General features: G+C 43.3%; 1 protein-coding gene across 7 annotated transcripts in view; it reads left to right on the top strand.

Moving 5' to 3' along the window:
• ZMIZ1 (zinc finger MIZ-type containing 1) overlaps nt 1-21,346 on the top strand; it is a 520,224-nt gene that overhangs the window by 240,859 nt on the left and 258,019 nt on the right. For 5 of the 7 annotated variants that reach the window (XM_060694124.2, XM_060694123.2, XM_060694122.2 and 2 more), the window contains exon 4: nt 10,466-10,546. The exons of the other annotated variants lie outside the window; for them this stretch is intronic. The gene's annotated coding sequence lies outside the window, so the exon portion shown is untranslated. The remainder of the gene's footprint in view (nt 1-10,465; nt 10,547-21,346) is intronic. 7 annotated transcript variants of the gene reach the window in all.

Genomic DNA, 21,346 nt, shown 5'->3' with positions numbered 1-21,346 from the left:
GGTGCACCAGGCGAACCTGTGCAAAGGTCCCCCTAGCCACAGCTGTCAGATGTTGCTCTAATCTTAGCTGTGAGTCTAGCAGGACACCCAAATTGTGAGCCCGTTCTGAGTGGGAGGGAGTGGAGAGAGAGAGGGGGGGGAGAGCATAAGCATATGAAAGTAATGCAAGAGAGAAGAGGTTGCTTCAGGCCTGAGAAAGTTTCTAGGTTGCAAACTGGCAGCCCTATTCAAAACAATGATTGATAGGTCTAAGGGAAATCTCCCTTAGAGGTATTTGGGACAACATTTGGGAAGGTCTCAAAAGCTCGTCTCTTCTGTTACATCGCCTGTTCCCAGGATGCCAAGATCCAACATGTGTTAACAAGCCCTTGTTCAGGGTTTGGCTGGGTGTCTCTCTCTATGCCAGAGAACTGAGTATTTAGCAATCTAGCCGATTATTTCTAGATCTGTAGAAGGAGGAAGGAATTTGCTAGGACTTTTTTTCCAGCCTTCAGAAAATAACGAATCTGTTCTACATGGAAGGTAGACCCTTGACTGACAGCAATTCATTTAATGACCCTTCAAAGTGACAACGGCACCGAAGAAGGGACTTCTGGCCCGTTTTTCACACTTATGACCATTGCTGCATGGCCCCATGGCCATGTTGTTAGGAAATGATAATTACCTAACTTGTTGGGTTGGCAATATATAAACCCTCATTATAGCTTTAAGACTACTGCTGTATTGCATCATACTGTGTCCTGATTGGTTAGTTCTGTAGCCAATGTCCTTAAGAGGAAGCTTGAAACATGGTTTGTTTGTCTTTGCTGATCATTATTGCTCGCTACTGCTATTTACTGCTCTTTGCTGTGTTTGCTACTGTTTGCAACTGTTTATTGTGTGTGACTATGACGACTGGTAAGAAGACTTTGTTATTGGATTATCCCTGGACTATTGTTTTACTATCTACTGCTTTATCTGTGTATGACCTGGACTGTTTATTGGACTGTGCCTTATTACTATTTCCTGAAAAGTAAACACAACTCAGTGTATCTGTGTGTTGGCTGTGCTTATTCGCAACTGCTCTCAATCGCTTTCATGTGCACACCCTTGCTACTCAAAGATTGCTCTGCGAATTCCTTAACACATGTGATGAAAATTCAGACACCTGGCAAATGACTCATGATGGATGCTTGCAGTGTCCCGGGGTCATGGGATCTCTTTCGGAGATCTTTCTGACCAGCAAAGTTAAGGGGGAAGCCAGATCTGCTTTAATAGCCATGTTACCAACTTAACCACTCCACTGATTCACTTAATAACTGTGGCAAGCAAGGTGCTAAGAAAGGGGCAAAACTCACTTAACTTAGCAACAGAAATTTTGGGATCAATTATGGTCATAAATTGTAGGAAGTTAACATCCACCCCTCTCCTAGGAAAATGAGATATTTTAGGAAATATTAAAAAGGGCAGAATATTTGCCCTAAAAGGGAGGCAGAAACTCAAACGCTCCCCGGCCCCCAACCTTTGTCAATGGGCCATTAAGGCCTGGGCCAGTCTATTCTACATAACAAAGATCTACCTCCTTCAAGCAGAGCCATAATAGGAATTGTCCAAAGCCCTTTCATTACAAGATCATCCAGCAAGAGTCAACCAAGTTTGGGACTCAGGACAGCCTACAGAGTTGACCCTGCTTGGCCACATGGGAGTCTGACAACCAATCAGAACACAAGCTCAAATTCAAAAGCCCAGAGAGGGCATAAAACCGGGGCACTCTCAGCATCTCTTCCCTTTTTTCCCCAGGACCTCAAAACCACGTGGTCCTGTCCACCATTAAACCATCTTTCCAAGCAATCTCCATGTTTCCAGTGTCTTTCTTCCCCACTTGGAACTGAACCCAGATGGACATTTCTTCCAACGAAGTCAAGGACTACCCATAATGAAAAATAGACTCAATCAATAGATTCAATCAACTTGTCTGGAGTGGTCTAGGGTCTCCTGCTTTCAAGAGCAGGGGTTGGACTAGAAGATCTCCAAGGTCCCTCCCAACTCTGTTATTCTGTTCTGGTTTTTTTTTTCTTATTAAATGTCATTTGTTGCCCATAACACGCAGATTTGCCTCCTAGAGTGTTTTGTTCCAGATTCTAGGGAAAGTTCGCCTTTTAAGTATGGAAATTAAGGAACGGTTCCACTTTCCCCCCTTTTTGCTCTTGTTGTTGTTCCTCCTAATTATGAAAATTAGGGTGGGCAGATTAAATGCCCCATCTCCTGCCAACTTGTTATGGAAACTAATGACCTCATCTTTCCCCTCTTTAGTAGATAAATCAACACCCATCTTTACAAGTCTGGCAAAAAAAATTTTGCACAACTGCTTTGGCAGTACATTCCCACATTTTCCACTTTGGAGTCTACTGTAGTAGCAATTGTGCAAAAGGGTTAGTGTGATGCAACAGATTCCTTCCTGAAGCAGCAACATATCTTTTTAAATCAGGTTGGGTGTGAGAAAGAAAACAAAATTTAAAAGAAATAGAAACCCTGTTACTGGCACATTGCTATTTTGAAGCCATGTTTTAAGACTCTTCCAAACAAACAAACAGATACAAACCCCTTTTATAATGCCGAAACCAAAATAACCAGAAATAATTAGCAAAATCCATGATTGACCCCAATAGCTGCTGGAGCAGAGGGAGGTTGAGATGTGAAGTCATGAAGTCCCAGCGTATTTAAATCCAAACAGGAGTTGAGATTTTTCACTTCAAAACTGTCAACATAATTCAAAACCTAGCAAACTTTTAAAGGCATCCTTGAATATTTTACATCCAAATGTGCTTGTTCCAAAAGGCAACTGGGCTTTTTTCTTTTCTTTGAAAAAGTTTCACTTCTCATCCAAGAAGCTTCTTCGGTTCACTTCTTGGATGAAAAGTGAAACATTTTCAAAGGGGGAAAAAAAAACATCTAAGAAAATTAGTTTTCTGGTTGCCTTGTGGAAAAAGAAACTTTGGGGCAACCATGACCTGGATGATTGAGAATCTCCATAGACTTCTGTTGGTAGAGTCGAGCAGCTCAACGTTCTGCATTTTGAGAGCACCCTGTTGAAGCTGAATGTGCTTCCCATTGTTATAAGCATTTGTGTTCTGTTTTGCATTTTTAAATACGGCAATTTTATTTACGATGTGAGTCACTGCGTAGCCCACTTTCTTTGCTGCTCCTTGCCCTGCTGATCCCACTCAGCTGCCAGAATGTTGTTTTCTTGTATTTACTTTGGTTAGAAAAAACTAACTGCCCACTTACAGAGGGGGAAAAAATCAAATTAAATCTGTGGCACAAAATCTTATAGATAGATAGATAGATAGATAGATAGATAGATAGATAGATAGACAGACAGACAGACAGACAGACAGACAGACAGACAGACAGACAGACAGATGCCATACGCTAAACCTTTGCAATGATGCCGCAGAAGTTTTCTCCCTCTTATGTGCATGGACAGTCTGATTCCTTTAGCCAAGTAACCACAAGAGAAATATTTTGCCTAGAATAGAAATTTCCCTTCTCCATAATAAACAAGAATTGACAGACTAACAAGTGGCTGGCTGTTATAGTGCGCCCCCTGCTGGTTCAGGGAGCTCCTGCCGCCCTTGATGTCCTCAGGTTTTTCCGGCACCTGGGGAAGGGCAGCTGAAGGCTACATCCCTATTGAAATATGAACAATATGCATCTTTGCAGAATGCTGAGGTGAGGATTTTTCTGACCGAGGGAAGACTAGATTCAGTTCTTCCACGCAGCTCAGGAACTGCAGCTTCAAACCAGTTTCGAACGTGTGAGTGATGTAATGATTTAGCTCTAATGATAAGCAAGGTAGAAGAGAACCAGATCTCTGCGTAGAACCCAGAGATCTAATACATCGAATTTAGGATTAGAAGTCTGTGGTGTTTATCTGGTAGGAGATTATTACAAATATTGACAAACGGCAGAATCACAATGTGTAAAATTATGACACGCTACCTGATGGGACTGCATAACGGGGTGAGCTCCTGTTACTTGTCCCAGCTTCTGCCAACCTAGCAGTTCGAAAACACATAAAAAATGCAAGTAGAAAAATATGGACCACCTTTGGTGGGAAGGTAACAGTGTTCCGTGCGCCTTTGGCGTTTAGTCATGCCAGCCACATGACCATGGAGATGTCTTTGGCTCTTCGGCTTTGAAACAGAGATGAGCACTGCCCCCTAGAGTCAGGAACGACTAGCACATATGTGTGAGGAGAACCTTTACCTTTACCTGATGGGACAAGATGTTTGTCTGTTTCAACTTAAAAAAAGAAATCAATGTTGCACAATGTTGTGAAGTTCTAAGCTGTAGAAATCACATCCAGCTTGGCCACTTAATGAGAAGAGCCTAATGCTGGGAAAGATTGAGGGCAAAAGAAGAAGGGGACAGCAGAGAATGAGGTGGCTGGATGGAGTCACTGAAGCAGTCAGTGTGAGCTTAAATGGACTCCGGGGGTTGGTAGAGGACAGGAAGGCCTGGAGGAACGTTGTCCATGGAATCGCACAATAGGTTGGACATGACTTCGTGACAAATAACAACAACAACAATGAGGCTCAACCAACTTTGAAAATCGTTGATAACATTTCTTAAAGAGGAAACTAAAAAATGAATGTATCGCTCAGCTATTTCCAGTAATGTCTGTTCCGTTTGACAGTCAATTATCATTGTTTAACATCTTCTGCACTTTTGTTCATGAAGTATCAATTGATTAGATGATGAACGATTATTTTAACAATGGTTATTTTAACAATGGGCTCTTTGATTTTCACACCACAAAGAGATCAGTCCTACCTGTGTAAATATTTTGGTTCTGTCTCTGTCATTACTGATTAAATAATCAGATCCTGTGATTTCCTGTTCTTCAGATTAGTACATTTCCAGTTTGGCTGTACTCTAGGTATGTAGACTTCATTTCCTCAAATTTCCAAGCTAGGATGATCTTTGCCCAGGCTCCGTCGGGCCCCAACAGGAAGCAGTTGTTGGAGCTAAAGCAGCCACCACGAGCAAGAGTTGGCAAAACAGCTCAATTCAAATTGGATCTGACTGAGAAGGAGGCTCAGCAGAAACACCTCACTGAGGACTAAGAGCATAGGCTTTCCAAGCAGATGTCAGTTTCTGGATCAGGATGGGAAAAGAAACACCAGACAACAGGGTGGAGGTTGTTGTAAAAGCTTTACCTTCCGCGATCTGGCATGCTCCAACAATCATCCAGTGCAGTTTTAGTGAAATGTTGTCAGCTCTAGCCTCTTTGGGCTCCCACCACTGTTTTAAACCAATTGCGCTCCACCCCGCGACTCCACCCACAAAACCCTGCCTCCAATGGAGGGCTCCAGCTGCATTCCTTCTGGGCTAACAAGCCACAATCAGTCCTGGGCCACCAGGACCACCAGGGCCATCGAGCCATGGATATTCTCAGCAAACTCCGATTAATGCTGGCTATTTTGGCCGGCTTGGCCTCTGCGCAGGTGTGGTCCTGTCCACCTCTCAGCTGAGGGGCGGTAGCACATCTGGCAGTAATGGAGAGGATGGTGGCCCCAGGAACAGTGGGCAGAAGAAGGATCCACCGGCTGTCAGCAGGAGGAAGCAATCGGAGACAAGGCAAGGCCTGTTTGCCTCTGTCTCTGCTGGAATGGCAGCCCTGGTGAAGTGGGGCTGACAGCAGAGGGAAGACCTGTGGGAGTACAAGGCCAGGTACTGGCACATGGAAGCTCAATGGTCTGAGATGGTCAGGCAGCTCCAGGCCATGATGCAGTCTCACTGGAACAAGGCCCTCCGGCTCTTCGCCACCAGTGGCACTTCCCTCCAGCCTTCACCCAAAGCCCTGTTCCAGGAGGCCGAAGCAGACCCCAAGTTGGAATTTCTGCCCCCCTCCGACCCACACAAAAAGACCTCGAAGGGGAAGACTCTCTGCAGCAACACAAGTGTTCATTGCACGTATCTGGCCCAGGGGCCGTAGTTTGAGGACTCCTGATTTAGTGCAATATAAAAAATGCAAATAATTTTTCTGCGAGCCACCAAAATTTTCTCGGAGACCACCAGTGGTCCACAGACCACCAATTGGTGACCTCTGGACTAGATGACCTACAAGGTCCCTTCCAACTCTGTTATTCTGTTCTGTTCTAAGATGGTGTCTGTTTTTTGTTCGGTCGGTTGATATCTATCATCTATCTATATTGGTTTTTTTGAAAGTTTTTATTTTTATTTCTCATAAACATACACAAATGTACAATCTCTTAGCCATTATTAATCATACATATTATCTTTTGATTTTCATATTTGTTCAGTCTTCCTCCTAAAATTTTAAAGTATACTCGGGGTTGCTCTTCTACCATTCCATATCTTCCTTATTTCACAACAACCTTTCCTCTCCTTCTCCCCTCTTTCCCTTCCTTCCCTTCTTCTATTTTTTTCCACTTTCTTCTGTCCTCCTCTCCTTCCCCCTCTCTCCTTCCCCTTCCTTTCCCCCACGCCTCCCCTCTTCCTCCCTTTCTAACCTTCTCTCCTATTCTTGTTTCCCCCTCTTTCTTCCTTTCCTTTTCCCTTTCTTCTGTCCCTCTCTTTCCTTTCCTCTCTTCTCCCCTCTTCTTCCTATCTGTCCCTCTACCCCTCTCTCCACTCTCTCTCCATACTGTTCTGTTCTAAGATAGTGTCTGTCGGTTGGTCCGTCGATCAGCAGTCATCTATCATCTATCTATATTGTTTTATTGCTTTTAACTTTGTAAACCGCCAGAGTTACCTTGTGTCAAGCAGTAAACAAATTTAATAAATATGTAGTGGTAGGTGAGCCTTGCAGTATTTTTCTGCCATGTATTATATGGTGGGTCCTTGAGGGAAGGGGCCACTCAGAAAGCAGAAGGAGCATAGAAAGAGGGTCAGTTCAAAACATTTGAGCAACAGTAGACTGTTCTTGCTTTTAATGGGATATGTCTTGGGTTCATGCCCCAGAGAAGCCCTCCTGAAGAAGATTAGGATGATTCTGTGCTTGAGGGCATAGAATAGAGGGACGTGGTGGCTCATTGGCTAAGTCGCTGAGATTGTTGATTGAAAGGTTGGCAGTTCAGTGGTTCGAATCCCTAGTGCCGCGTAACGGGGTGAGCTCCCGTTACTTCTCCCAGCTTCTGCCAACCTAGCAGTTCGAAAACATGTAAAAATGCAAGTAGAAAAAATAGGGACCACCTTTGGTGGGAAGGTAACAGCATTCCGTGCGCCTTTGGCATTTAGTCATTCTGGCTACATGACCACGGAGACGTCTTCGGACAGCGCTGGCTCTTTGGCTTTGAAACAGAGATGAGCAGTTACCCCTAGAGTCTGGAACTACTAGCACATATGTAGGAGGGGAACCTTTACCTTTATGCTTGAGGCAATCCTTTTATATAGCATAGCTCAGGGGTCTCCAACCTTGGCAACTTTAAGACTTGTGGACTTCAATTCCCAGAATTCCTCAGCCAGCTGGCATAGCATGTAACAATCTTATCTTCTAGCCCCAATATTTTTATTAAAGGATTCTCTGATAGCAGGGTAGAAGATGACTGTATCTTTCGAGAACTGGTCTAATCTGAGAAGCAACCATCGATGTTCATCAAAATCTTGATGATAGGTTATCACTCTTTAAAGAGCCATTCTTTATTGCCTGCTCTGAAAACCCATTAAAGATCCCAGCATAACTTCATGGACAATTGGAAATGAATCAACATTCTTGTGATATTCTTTGTACCTATAAAAAGAGATCTGTTTTCAGTGTTGCTCAAAAAACACATAAATGGTTTATTGGCTGGAAACGGCCTTTGTTGATTAGATTTCTGCAAATAATTTTAGCCTGGAACTTCACAATGATTTTAGAAACTCTTATACACTTTATCTAAGCCTCAACGGGACTTTGCACTTTACAAGTATTTCATCCACCATATTCGTTACGGAAGAGAAGCTCATATCTTAAGTAGATTCATTCAGAATGAAATTTTCGGTCCAAATACTGTCCTGAAGACAGCAAAAATCTTGTAATGATATCATTTCCCCAAACTTAAAAACAATAACAACAGTTGTAAAAGATCACAAAACCTCTCTTTCTTTGCTTCTGTTTCTGCAGATGATATGGGGATAAGCTTAAATTCTATGGGGAATGGATTTTGGTTGGTTGGTTGGTTGGCTTGTGGGTTTCTATGGTTGTCCACCTCAGTCAATGACTCTGGGAGGCTTACAATTCAGAAAATACATTTTCTGAAGTATGAAATATAATATATATAACAGCACTGAGTGCTGAAACGGGAGCATGCGCTTACACATGCATACTGGAAATTGGAAGAGCAGCCGTCCGGGGCACATGCGTGCGCCAGGAAGATGTTCTTCTGGTTTCTGGCACATGCATGCACACTGGCCACCTGGTCCTCTGGTTTCTGACGCTCCCACGCATGTGAAGACCAGCTGGCTGGCACGGCCGAACCCGGAAGACCAATGGGCGATGGCTTGCATGGCCGGAGAGATGGCTCTGTGTGCCACTTCCGGCACGTGTGCCATAGGTTCACCATCACGGATATATAAAATAGTACCAAGAATGTCAGTTGTCTCAGTGGCTGATAAGGAAAGTTTTCAACCAGACACTCTCCAACAGATCTTCATATCTGAACAAGTTTGTAATAGGACAGGTTCCTCAAAAGGGCAATAGAGAGTTTCTTTTTAAAAAAATCTTGCTTGATCCTGGAAACCGATGGTACCTATTGTAACCTTTTCAGTCTATGTCACTTCTGATTGCAAATATGAAGACAAAACGCCCATTTTTGAAACCTTTTCTAGGTCAATATTATAATTTAAACTTGTATACCCCTTTTCGATCATGGATGGAATGGGCCCATGGTAGGATCTTGCAAGGGACATATTGGGGCAGAGGTGGTATTCATCCAGTTCGGACTGGTTCACCCGAACCGGTAGCAGAAATTGCAGGTGGGCCTGCCCACCTGCCCTGGCTCTAGGCCCATGATGGCGAACCTATGGCACGCGTACAACAGGTGGCACGCAGAGCCATATCTGTGGGCAAGCGAGTGTTGCCCTAGCTCAGCTCTAGCATGCATGTGCATGCCAGCCAGCTGATTTTCAGGCCTTCCGGGCCCACTGAAAGTCAGGAATGGGCTGTTTCCGGCCTCCAGAGGGCCTCTGGGGGGGAAAGGCCATTTTTGCCTTCCGCAGGCTCCTAAAAAGCCTCTGGAGCCTGGGGAGGGCGAAAAACAGGCCTACCTGGCCCACCGTGCCATCGCGTGCCATAAGCGGGGGGAGCGCAGGAGGGGTCGCACGTGCATGCATGGGGGGTGGGCACATTGAATTATGGGTATGAGCACAAACGAGAGAGACCCCTCCCTGCACTCCCCCTGCTTTTGGCACGCAACGGCAAAAAGGTTAGCCATCACTGCTCTAGGCCATCCTATTTAGACATGTTTTTGAGGCCGGGTGCTTGTGTGGAAGGCAGGCACGTGCGCAAACCAGGCCTGCATGTGCACGAAGCGAGCATGCACGCGCAGGGTGAACCAGTAGTAACATACATTGAAGCCCACCACTATATTGGGGACAATACACAGAAAAGAGGTTATCTTTTTTCCAAGATTTCGTTGCACTCCGAAATAAAACTAGAGATCACTATTTATTTATTTATTTATTTATTTATTTATTTATTTATTTGATTTATATTGCCGCCTATTCGCCCATATGGCGACTCAAGGCGGCTGACAGAATATAAAAAACCACATTTAAAAAACTAAAACTCATAAAAAACTATACTACTAAACAGTAGTGGGTTTCCAAATTTTTTACTACCAGTTCTGTGGGTGTGGCCTGGTGGGCGTGGCTTGGTGGGCATGGCAGGGGAAGGATACTGCAAAATCCCCATTCCCACCCCACTCCAGGGGAAGGTTACTGCAAAATCCCCGTTTCCTCCCGATCAACTGGGGCTCTGGAGGCAGAGAATAGATGGGGGCGGGGCCAGTCAGAATTTTTACTACTGGTTCTCCGAACTACTCAAAATTTCCACTACCGGTTCTCCAGAACTGGTCAGAACCTGCTGAAACCCACCTCTGCTACTAAAGAAAGTATTAAACCACTATAGCTCTTATAGAAAGGTGCCCTTGGAAATTTGTCCAGGCCGATCAAGCAGGACTATATTTTTTGAGGGGAAGGAATGTAAAAAAAGTAAGATGTTGACCACACAATCAAAAGTACCCCCCTCCCCCCTCCCCCTTTGTTATATTTGTTGCACACACAATGCACGTAAAAGGACAGGAAACACTCTTGGTCACTCAGTTATGGTGGCCATCTTGACTTTTGGGGACACCTCCTCCTCCTCCTCCTCCTCCTCCAGATGCTTGTCATCAGGACTTTTTGGAACTTGATAGTGTCCGCCCTGCTTTGCAAAGTAATTTGGAAGATGCCAACTCTTTGTTTCTCTTCTTAATTGCAGGAAAATAGACCCTGTTATGTGAAGTCTCAGAAGGTGTAGGTGGTACAGCTCCCGGAGAGGAGATGCTTATGAGACACTCAGGTAAGGTGCTTGTTAGAGAAAATTTATTTCTCTATAGCTGTGCCTATTAATGGATTTTGGAATGGACAAGTGCGTGAGCCAATCAGAAGGCAGCTGATGGGTTTGAATCTCCAGGGCTTTTATGTTCCCTCCCCTAACTGTCAGTGGGACAGTATAAAAGGAGACTACTGATAGAAAGTTAGTCATTTTGGTTGTCAGTTAGAGGGCAGTTCTGCAATTCTAATGTCAGTTAGAGGGCAGTTCTAAAGGGCAGTTCTGTAGTCAGTATGAAGTTGAAAGATAGTTCTGAAGACAGTTAGTCATCAGTAAGTTGGCAGTTAGGAGATTTCTGATTAGGGATCAGAGGTAGATCTGATGTATTAAAAGACTCCTTCTTCTGAGGAAGAATAGCCAGAACTATAATCATATAGAATGATTACATACATACATACATACATACATACATACATACATACATACATATATATCTGACAGGATATTTAAGAAAAGGAATGACATACTATTTAGTATTTGAATAGATATTGTTTTTATTATTATGTAAATAAAAACAGTTTATTGTGAACTGCTAGTAAGTCTCATTTGTTGTAGTAGATTGTTATAGAGATAAGGTTTTACGGTACATTGATTTAACCTCCATGACAGTGCTGATCTTTTGATTAGAAAGGCTGCTCATGTTGTAGGCATCTGGCCTACTTCGTCAAGGATCAAAACATTGGGTTTTTGCCTGTTTTGTTTTTGCTAGCTTTATTCTCCGGCAGGATAAAGCCAATTGATTAGGAATTGGTGGCGGGTAGTGATGGAAGCAAAACATTGGGGTCATAAGAAGGTCCCATTGGGGTCTTGCATCAGGCATTAGGTGCATGTTCTCAGTTCAGGAATGAAGAGGAGCTGCTGATGTTTCCATAATAATCTATGGTGGTGTTTCTCAACCGTGGCAACTTTAAGCTGTAGGGACGGCAACTCCCAGAATTCCCCAGGCAGCTCTGAATTCTGGGAGTTGAAGTCTGTACAACTTAAAGTTGTCAAGGTTGAGAAACACTGATCTATGGTAAACTTTGGACTTGGACATCGGCTCTCCCTCCATGATGTTAAGCTGTCGTTTGTGGCTTGTGAGAGAGAGAGTTTCTCAACTTTAAACAAATGGAACTGTGTGATTTGTTGGACACGATAAAGGATCCTCATTTCTAGGCAGGGGTGAAATGCTACTGGTTCGGACCGGTTCGGCCAAACCGGTACCGATGGCAGTGGGTGGTTCAGAGAACCGGTAGCGACGACAGCGCGAGGCTCCGCCCACCCACCTGGTCGTCGTAACTTCCTGGTTTTAACCAGGAAGTAAGCTGTTTTTTACCCTTTGCAATGCGCAGAAGGGTTTGCGCATGCGAAGAGGGTCCATGCGTGCATGTGACACCCCTGTTTCTAGATAACAATAGAGGAATGGAAAGAAATGAGAGTAAAAGCCTGCAGTTCATCACAGCTCATAAACATAATAAGAAACTTTGGCTAAGTTTCATTTACTTGAGCAAAAGAAGGGTTCTTGATGCTCTAAGAGCTTGGTTGTTTTCTTGCAGATGTTGCATTACCTAAACTAGGTAGCACTAGCCCTTAAATTTATATACTGCTTCACAGTGCTTTACAGCCCACTCTAAGCAGTTTACAGAGTCAACCTATTGTTCCCCAACAATCTGGGTCCTCATTTTACCGACCTCGGGAAGGATGAAAAGCTGACTCAACCTTCAGCCAGTCAGGATCGAACTGCTGGCAGTCGGCAGAATTACCCTGAAATGCTGCATTCTAACCCTTGCGCCACCACGGCTCTTACTCTCACCACTGCATTGTTTGGGTAATGAAACGTTTGCAAGAAGCTGAAGAAGCTCCTTGATTGAGAAGTGAAACGTCTTCAAGGAAAAAGAAAAGTCCAGTTGCCTTTTGGAAAAAGGCACTTTTGGGTTTGCAAAAAAACCCGAACAAGCTCGGAGAGCACCAAGGACCCCTCAGTTCACCCCTGAGCTACAAATATTCTCCTTGATCATTGACTGAGTTTCAGGGTGATCCTTGTTTCCACGTAGGATCCTTCCTCAAAACTGAATCTGCTAAATTAGTGGCTGATGTGATTGTGATTGTTGGTCGGTGGAGGTGCACAAATTCTGCCTGATTTGCCTTTGTTCAGTGTGTGAACCGGGGTCCAGAGGATTGCCTGCAACATATGCAGAGTTGAACTACAACGTTCTTGTTACGAGTGAAAAGTAGCCTTTGATACCGGGAAAAAGCTACCTTACAGAACGCAGAATTTTTCCCCAGGCTGTTCGCCGTGTCTTCTGCTGCTTGATCTGTTCCAAGTGGAGATGCTCAGACTTCAGCCTGTCTGTGAATCTCGTCTTTGGCTCCTCTGCTATGCGTGCAAATTGGTTGATGAGCTTCAGAGCTTTTTTTGAAGGAAATGTTTGCTGTCGGAGATGATAGAAGCGATTGATTCCCGCCAGGCTCTGTGAAGTGGCCTCTGATTGTCCAGAGAAAGCTTTAATGCCTGGCTGATGTTTTACCTGCTGGTTTGTCTTTTCCCTGCTGTTCTACTCATTTGTTTTGCTCTCGGTTGAAAAAAAGAAAGAAAGAAAGAAAGAAAATATCCTGTATACCAAAACCGTTGATTTCTAGGATAAAAGACCAATAGACTAAAATCCGAATAGATGCAATTGTTGGAAATGAAGGGAGAATAACCCCTGATCCAATGGCCCAGACTGGCTGTTCTCCCCCTCCGGATAATGGGATCCACCTCCACATTTGTCTGCAAGACAATAAGATAAAAGCAGGGGAAGTTCCTTTTTTTGCTTAATACCATTTTTGGAAGAAATGTCCATCTGGGTTCAGTTCCAAGTGGGGAGAAATACACTGGAAACATGGTGGCTACTTAGAAAGATGGTTTTAATGCTGGACAGGATCACATGCCTTGAAGATCTTGGGTGAAGAAAAAAAAAGGAAGAGATGCTGAGAGTGCCTGGGTTTTATGCCCTCATCGTATCATTGAACCGTTGTTAAACAAACAGTTGTAAATCGGGGACTACCTGAATTTAAGTTAGCAGCGAAGGCAGAAAAAGGCAAAGTGGGGAGTCCAAGAGAAATGGCCTTTTTCATGAATGTTATTCTGGTGATTGCAAGGAGATCCCTGCAATCGGTTGAAAATATTCTTTTTATCAGTCCTTTTATTTGCTTTGATACTTCCAAGTTCTTCTTGGTAACAGTGATGTAACCCCACCTGCTTTGACAAGTTATTACTATCCCCAAAGTAATTGGTTCCAGATCTACATGCCAGGACTTGAGTTTGTATCATGAGCTGCCATTGATGGGAGTCAGAGCCACAAATAGAATAAGTTCAGGAAGACACCTAGGAGATGCTGAGCTGTGTGTTTCTTTTATGCAGTAGCCTTGTGCCAGCTAATGCTCAGAAGCTCCAGCCTTACCCCATGCCAGCACAACATACAGTCGTGGCCAAAATTGTGGAAACCTTTTGGGAAAAGTGTATTTTTGAGGTCTGATGGCTAATAACACCACTTTTTTTTTTTTTTTGGAGTTTCAAGATAATCCTATTCCACTGCTGGAATGGCTTGGGAATAGCCCAGACCTTAACCCAATTGAAAATCTATGGAGCCGACTAAAGAAACTTGTTAGTCAGAAGCAACCCAGCAATAAAACCCAGTTAATAGAAGCAATCATTCAATCTTGGTTTCACATTAGAACAGCTGCAGAACTAAAAGCCTTGGTTCACTCCATGGGAAGACGTTGTAAAGCCGTAATTCATGCTAAAGGTTACCCAACTAAGTATTAAGTGACATGGTGATCATTTTTGTAGATCTCGTTTTTTCTACATGTTTCACTTTTCTTCTTTATACTGTAACTGCTATTCTAATAGCAAATCCTTCATAAAAGTTATTGCATTCTTGATTCAATTATCTTTCCATTGATATATAATTTTACGGTACTACTCCAAAAAAAAAAAAAAAGTGGTGTTATTAGCTAGTTTTAGAAAATACACTTTTCCCAAAAGGTTTCCACAATTTTGGCCACTACTGTAGAATAGGGTTTCTGGCGCAGCTTTTACCTTGAAACTACTCAATGGCATCTCAATCTTAAACCAGACTTGGAATCCAGATGTTCTGAAGACATTTCAACCCAGTTCTTGAAAATACATAGAACAGAACAGAATAATAGAGTTAGATGTGGCCTCGGAGGTCTTGTCGTCCATCCCCCTGCTCGATCAGGAGACTCTATACCACCAGAATGGGACCACTTGCCACAGCCAACTCACTGCGGCCAACTCACCACGGCCAACTTGTTGGAGGACAATTGACCACGGCCCAGTCGCCATGGGACAACCCACTGCAGGACAATTTAACAATTCTGTTTAATTATTTAAAAATATTTTTTTAAAAAAAAATATTGTCAACTTGCAAAGCTTTCAAGTTGCCATGAGCAGGAGGGAGGGAGAACTGATAGAGCTGATTGATTTCCCTAACTGAAGTGCATTCCATACATTCTTCCTGACCACAATCAGAAGGAGGGTGTTGGATTTCACAGCCAGCCAAAGTGGTTAATTGGAGAATGTGATTTATGACATGGCCAGAGAGGAGGGGAGAGACAGGGTCATAGGAGAACGTAAATCTACTTGGGATTAGTTCTAACTGCATCCGAATATTGCTGAAATAGTGCTCCTAATAAACGACTGTATTTCTTTTGAAGTTCGGCTCATGGCTCATGAATTAATTAGGGCATCTTTCGGAAACTTCACAAATATTTTAATTTTTGCCATTCACATTTCATTCTGTCTCTTCTTCTGCATCATTTCTTTAATCATTCTATTCCACTATTTCTTAGATATTAATGTAACTCTTGTCCTGCAGCAATTGTCCTGCCATGTTGGCCATGGCAAGTAGGCCAGGATGAGTTGGCCGTGGCAAGCTGACTGTGGCGATTTGGCTGTGCCAAATTGTCATAGTGACTCCCAACCTTTTGGGCACCAGGGACCGGTTCCATGGAGAGAGATTTTTCCGTGGACTGGAAGGGGTGTGGTTTGTCATGCTGCCTGCATCCCATGGATGGGCCTTCACTTGTTTGTGGGACCTGTATGTTTCTAGTACGCCATGATCCGGTGCCAGTCCATGGACCAGAGGTTGGGGACCTCTGTTAATACCATTTCTGACAAATGGCTGTCCAGTCTCTTTTTAAAAGCCTCCAGTGATGGAACACACACAACTTCTGATGGCAGGCTGTTCCACTGGTTAATTGTCCTCATTGTTAGGGAGTTTCTCCTTAATTCCGATGTCAGCATTCTGATGCTGCCATAAAAAGATGAGGCTTGACTTTTCACCTACTTATTTTCTCTGTAGATAATATCCCCTAGGAGATGGGATGGGAGGAGGGAACATTCCTGTGGGGTGAGGTCAGAAGCTGGGGAGACTGACTTGGAAGATGGCCAATGAGAAGATGAGAATTGGGGAACAGAAAGGGAAGGGTTTGGGGGTCAGAGGGTTAGTATCGGCTACGACAAAGTCGGGGCCAGATCTGTCGTACTCAATAAATGGAATATTTCAGCAAAGATTAATTGTTTGGGAGTGCAATTTATTTGAGATGACATCGAAACCTGACATCCAGGTTGTTTCTCTCCTTGATTAGTTTCCATCAGGGGTGAAATCCAGCAGGTTCTGACAGGTTCTGGAGAACCAGTAGCGAAAATTTTGAGCAGTTCGGAGAACCAGCAAATACCAACTTGGGTGGGGAAAACCTGGAAACTTTCAGATTTGGGTTTTCCCAGAGGTGTCAATATGACATCTTCAAATAAAAGGAACTTTGAGGGAACTCAAGCCTCAGAGTCTTCTTTAGTTGGGGGTATTACTTGGAACCCTGACACCGTAGATATTTTCAATAATTTCTGCTAAGCCAAAACTGTAGGGACCAATTCCAGTTCAGGTGGGAAGCTCTTCCAATTTAGGAGAGCTCTAATAATGCCTTTGAACTTTCCTGGTATGGCCTTGAAGAAATGGAGGACTTTTTGGATTCCGTCTGAAGAAGGTAGTCCAGAAGATCTTTGGGTTCTGTTCCTTGAACTAGAAGCCAACGTAGGATTCAGAGCTTACACCTATCTTCCCAGAGATCAATGCTACTCAATGAATGGCCTGCTGCATTCTGGGATAAGTAAATCTTTGAGATGGTTTTCAAGAGCGGAGTTCATTGTAGTTGTCTAGCTCCAATGATAATGGTTGGGAGGTTCTCCTGATTCAGACAACAGGAATATGTTGCCAAAAAAAAAAAAAAATTGAAGGAGGAAGGTGTGTTGGATATGTTCCCCACTTGAGATATTTGTAAAAATAATAGAGGCGGGATACAAACAAACATATATCTGAAGTTGTGCAAATGTCCCCTTTGATACAGCTTCTATCCAGAGGTGGGCTGCTGGTGGTTTGGACCAGTTCACCTGAACCAGTTGTTCCTATTCTGTGCAGTTTTTTGGGCTGTTTTCAGACTGTTTTTTGGGCCAATTTTGGCTGGAAAAAACGGCCTGAAAACAGCCTGAAAAATGCCCCAAAACCAGGCTGTTTTTCGGGCCATTTTCAGGTCATTTTTTGGGCTGTTTTCAGACTGTTCTTCTGGCCAAAATTGGTCTGAAAACAGCCTGAGGGGCAGCGGCGGCCGCTAGCATGGAGTGGAGAGTGCCACACAGAAATGGAAGCACAAAAGAAATGCTGCCCCCTTCTCCCTCGCCATCTCCGTTGCTGGGCGATCCCATGAGAAGAAGGGGGCTAGTAGAGAGGGGAAGAGTGTGAAGTTGCTGCTTCTGGAATGAGGGGACCCAGGAAGTGTCTGGGTCCAGCTTACCCAGCTTCTCTTCCTCTCGCAACCAGCTTTCCCAGTCTAGCTTAACAGTCTCTCTCTCTCTCTCTCTCTCTCTCTCTCTCTCTCTCACACACACACACACACACACACACACACACGTTCGATCTTTCTTTCTTCCCACCCACCCTCCCCACTGGAGACCCCTGGATTCCCTCCCCAACCCTGCCTGTCCCATACAGGTACCACCCACACATGTGACATAGAATTGGCCACGCCCTCTCAGTCACATGACCACCACCCCCGGCCACCCCACCCCACCCAGCCACGCCCACCCAGCCAATCATCAGGGCAGTGAACTGGTTGTTAAAAAATTTGGAGCCCACGACTGCTTCTATCTGCCTATGAAGCAGAACCTGTGAGACCAGGAGAAACCACTACTCCTAGATCTGCTCTTCCAGGATTTTAGTCCTACCCCCTTCAGGTGATGAGACCAGAGCTGTCAGCTCCTCTTTGCTTTTTTTGTCACATTTTCTGGAACGAAACACAATGCCTCAGAGGAAAACAGACAAGACATTTATTCCAACTAAGTAGCTAGAGATTTGGAACTATAGTAAAGCTTGCGTTGTATCTACACACATTTCTTTTGTGTGTCGATAAAATAAAATTTTGAACAGTCTTGGGGCTTGCAAGACAGAATGGTTTGTTTTTTGTTTTGTTTTTTCCTCCACAAGAATCTAAAGGCGGTTTGGAAAAGGGATCAGCGTAAGATGTGTCTACATCTCCCTCTTATTTTGCACTGTATATCTGCAAAATGTATTATCAAGAGGAGAGAAGAAATACATACACACAAAATCTCTTACCTGTCCTGAGCCTGTTTCCAATCCTTCAATCGTTCATTGTTGTCAGATGTCATCACGAGCAACATTCGGTAATCTGATGTGATGGCTGTCATCTTGAGAAACGCAATAATGCTAACTGAAGATGATCACTGGCAGGAGATTTGTGAGAGAGCCATTTCCCCCTCAAGCCTTGCCGTTTCTCTACAAAATCCCCAAATCAAATTAGACGCCGCCATTGTTGTGTGTCTGGCAAACCAAAATGTGTGTTCTAAAGCCAGACTGCTAATGAGCGTTGTTCCCATGTGTGTACCTGAATGTCCTTCTGTCGATATCTTCCAAAAGGAGATTCCACGCTTGGTTTATGTGAGCAGGCTTTGAGTGTTCTATAGCAGAGGTCTTCAAAAACTTGGCAGCTTTAAGACTTGTGGACTTCAACTCTTTTGAGTTGATTTGTGGAGTTGAAGTCCACAAGTCTTAAAGCTGCCAAGTTTGAAGACCTCTGTTCTATAGGATGGTCAATGGCAGAATAACAGAGTTGGAAGGGACCTCGGAGATCTTCTAGTCCAACCTCAAGAAGGAGACCCTAGAGCATGTCAGAGAAATGGCTGTCTGATCTCTTCTTTAAAACCTCCAGTGTTGTAGTACCTCACAACCAGTAGTGGTATTCAGCCGGTTCGGACAGGTTTGGGTGAACCGGTAGTGGTGCCCCGTCATTATGCCGTCCTATTTAGCCACGTTTTCTAAGCTGCGTGCATGCATGCGAGCCACGTGCACTCACATTTTCAGTGCACGGCAAACTGGTGGTAAAATTATGTGAAACCCACTTCTGCTCACAACCTCTGGAGGCAAATTGGTACAACTACACTATGAAACCACTCAAACATTGTATTTGCATCCCTCTGTACCCTGTTTCCCCTAAAATAAGACATCCCCTGATAATATACCCAATCAGGCTTTTGAGTACATGCACTAAAATAAGCCCCCCCCTGAAAATAAGCCCTCCCTGAAAATATTTAAACACATGTGCAGCCGGTCCCTGCCATTTCCTCTGGTTTCCTCCATGTGCCCCAAAATAATAAGATGTCCCCAAAAATAAGGCCAAGCGCTTATTTTGGGGTTCAAAAAAATATAAGACAGGGTCTTATTGTCGGGAAAACACGGTAGCTCCACTCTTAACTTGGTTGAAACCTTACTCCTGACTATTTTAGAAGTCTGTTTTCTTTTGGGTCTTCATCTAGAAATATTCCCATTTTGTCCTATGAATGCAAACTAGTAATGATCTTGAAAAAAGACCCTGCAGTTATTCCAAACACACAACAATGACATCACTGCATTCTGGAATCAGTGAACTTATGAAGGTAATAGTTTCCCTATCCCTAATTTCCAAGTTATTTGAGCCTTTAAGGCAGGAGATGGAAAACAATGTGTGATAAGAGCTGTTTGGAGATTTTTTGGAAGCATATCTTTTAAAATAGGAAGTGGTTGGGGGTGCTTTAGACCTTGTCTACCCACAGATGGTTAAATTTGTTTGTTTGTTTGTTTGTTTGTTTCTGGAACAGAATTTTTGTTTTTTGAAAACATACATGCCAAGAATATTTTAAAAGTTTCTGGGTGGATTATAATGAATACCACTTCTAAAATACTTTTCTAGGTGTACTCTGAAATCAGTATCCATAAGCATTACAACCTGAAACAGAAATATTATAAGTTCTAAGATATAAATGGGAGAAAATATTGTTTCATCTCCCCGAAAATAGTGTTTACCCTTGTCTTCTTTTGAACTGCTAGCTTTCCCTGTGCACAAAGTTTGATTTGCTTTTTAAAATGAAATTGTAGGATGGATAGATGGATGGGACAGAGAAATGATAGATGATTAATGAGAGAGATAGAAATAGCTAGATAGATAATGATATATTTCAGTCTATGATCAGAAATCTTTTTTTAAAAAATGCAAGCACAACAACAAACAAAATGCATGAAAGAAGTGGTAAATTTTTAAATACATAAGCAAAATGTCAAGGTGATAATTTAAGAGCTAACCAGCTAATGCAATGAAGGGAATGAAAAAGCAGGGTTTTGGGCTGTTATCCCTTTAAGAGCCTGTGTAATAAGAGGAGGCCCTACTGGCATGTTGGTTGGTTTGTCGAGTTTCTTCCCTACTGTAATTGCTGTTTGCTTAGATACTGCTTGTAGCAAGTGTATGTATAGTATTCCTATATTACTATAGATAAAAACCACTATTTGATACAAAGCATTGTTGTCTGTACTTGCTCCTGGACTGATACATGTGATAGACTTGTGCACGCTCTGACACAGAATTGAAATTAAACGAATGACAGGATCTCTACCATTCCTGAAACAAGCTAAAAATGCCTGGGTTTTTTTTTTTTTAAGAGTTAAAAAAAAAATTAGCCTCTGCCTTAAGTGCTTCCTTTTCCTTCCTCTTTATTATTATTATTTTTTTTAGCACACTTAGCTACACTCAGTGGTACAATTGAATCTGTGTGGCACTAACAACACATAAAGAAATTTCTTTCCATAGCCTGTCAGTTTCAATTTATACCACAATGCTGGCTGAATTCTTATTCAGGCTCCTTTTTGTTTTAAATCAGTTATTTCTCTTTTTTAAAATCTAGTTCTAGATGTTATATCTATTCAGTGGTGGGTTGCTACCGGTTCTCCCTGGTTCTTGCAAACCGGTAGTGGAAATTTTGAGTAGTTCGGAGAACTGGTAAATACCACCTCTGCCTGGCCCCACCCCTAATCTATTCCCTGCCTCCCGAGTCCCAGCTGATTGGCTAGAAGGAAAAAATCAGGGCTTACATGACAAAGAAGAGGGGAAAAAAGAACAAGACACCTTAGCTTTAAATTGAGAAGCCAAGAAGCCTCCCAGCTGATTAGCTAGAACTGATCCGCTCCTTGTAAACCGCTCGGTGGTGTTTGATTGGCAATTGAGGCCAAGCTGCCTGAAAGCAGTTTCCGATGCTCTCGGTGGTGGTAGAACGGCAAATGGGTAGACTGGTATGCTCCAAAAACAAATGGGTAGACCGGTACAGCTCTGCAAGCAGTTAAAAGCCTGATAGACCAGTACCTCTGCTAAATCCTAAAGAATTGTTTGTCACATGACCATCAAACCACG

The sequence above is a fragment of the Pantherophis guttatus genome, chromosome 6, assembly GCF_059756535.1.
Source record: "Pantherophis guttatus breed Tessera chromosome 6, ASM5975653v1, whole genome shotgun sequence".
NCBI classification, from domain to species: domain Eukaryota; kingdom Metazoa; phylum Chordata; class Lepidosauria; order Squamata; family Colubridae; genus Pantherophis; species Pantherophis guttatus.
The sequence above is the reverse complement of the archived record's forward strand: the minus strand, read 5'-3'. Positions and strand labels throughout refer to the sequence as shown.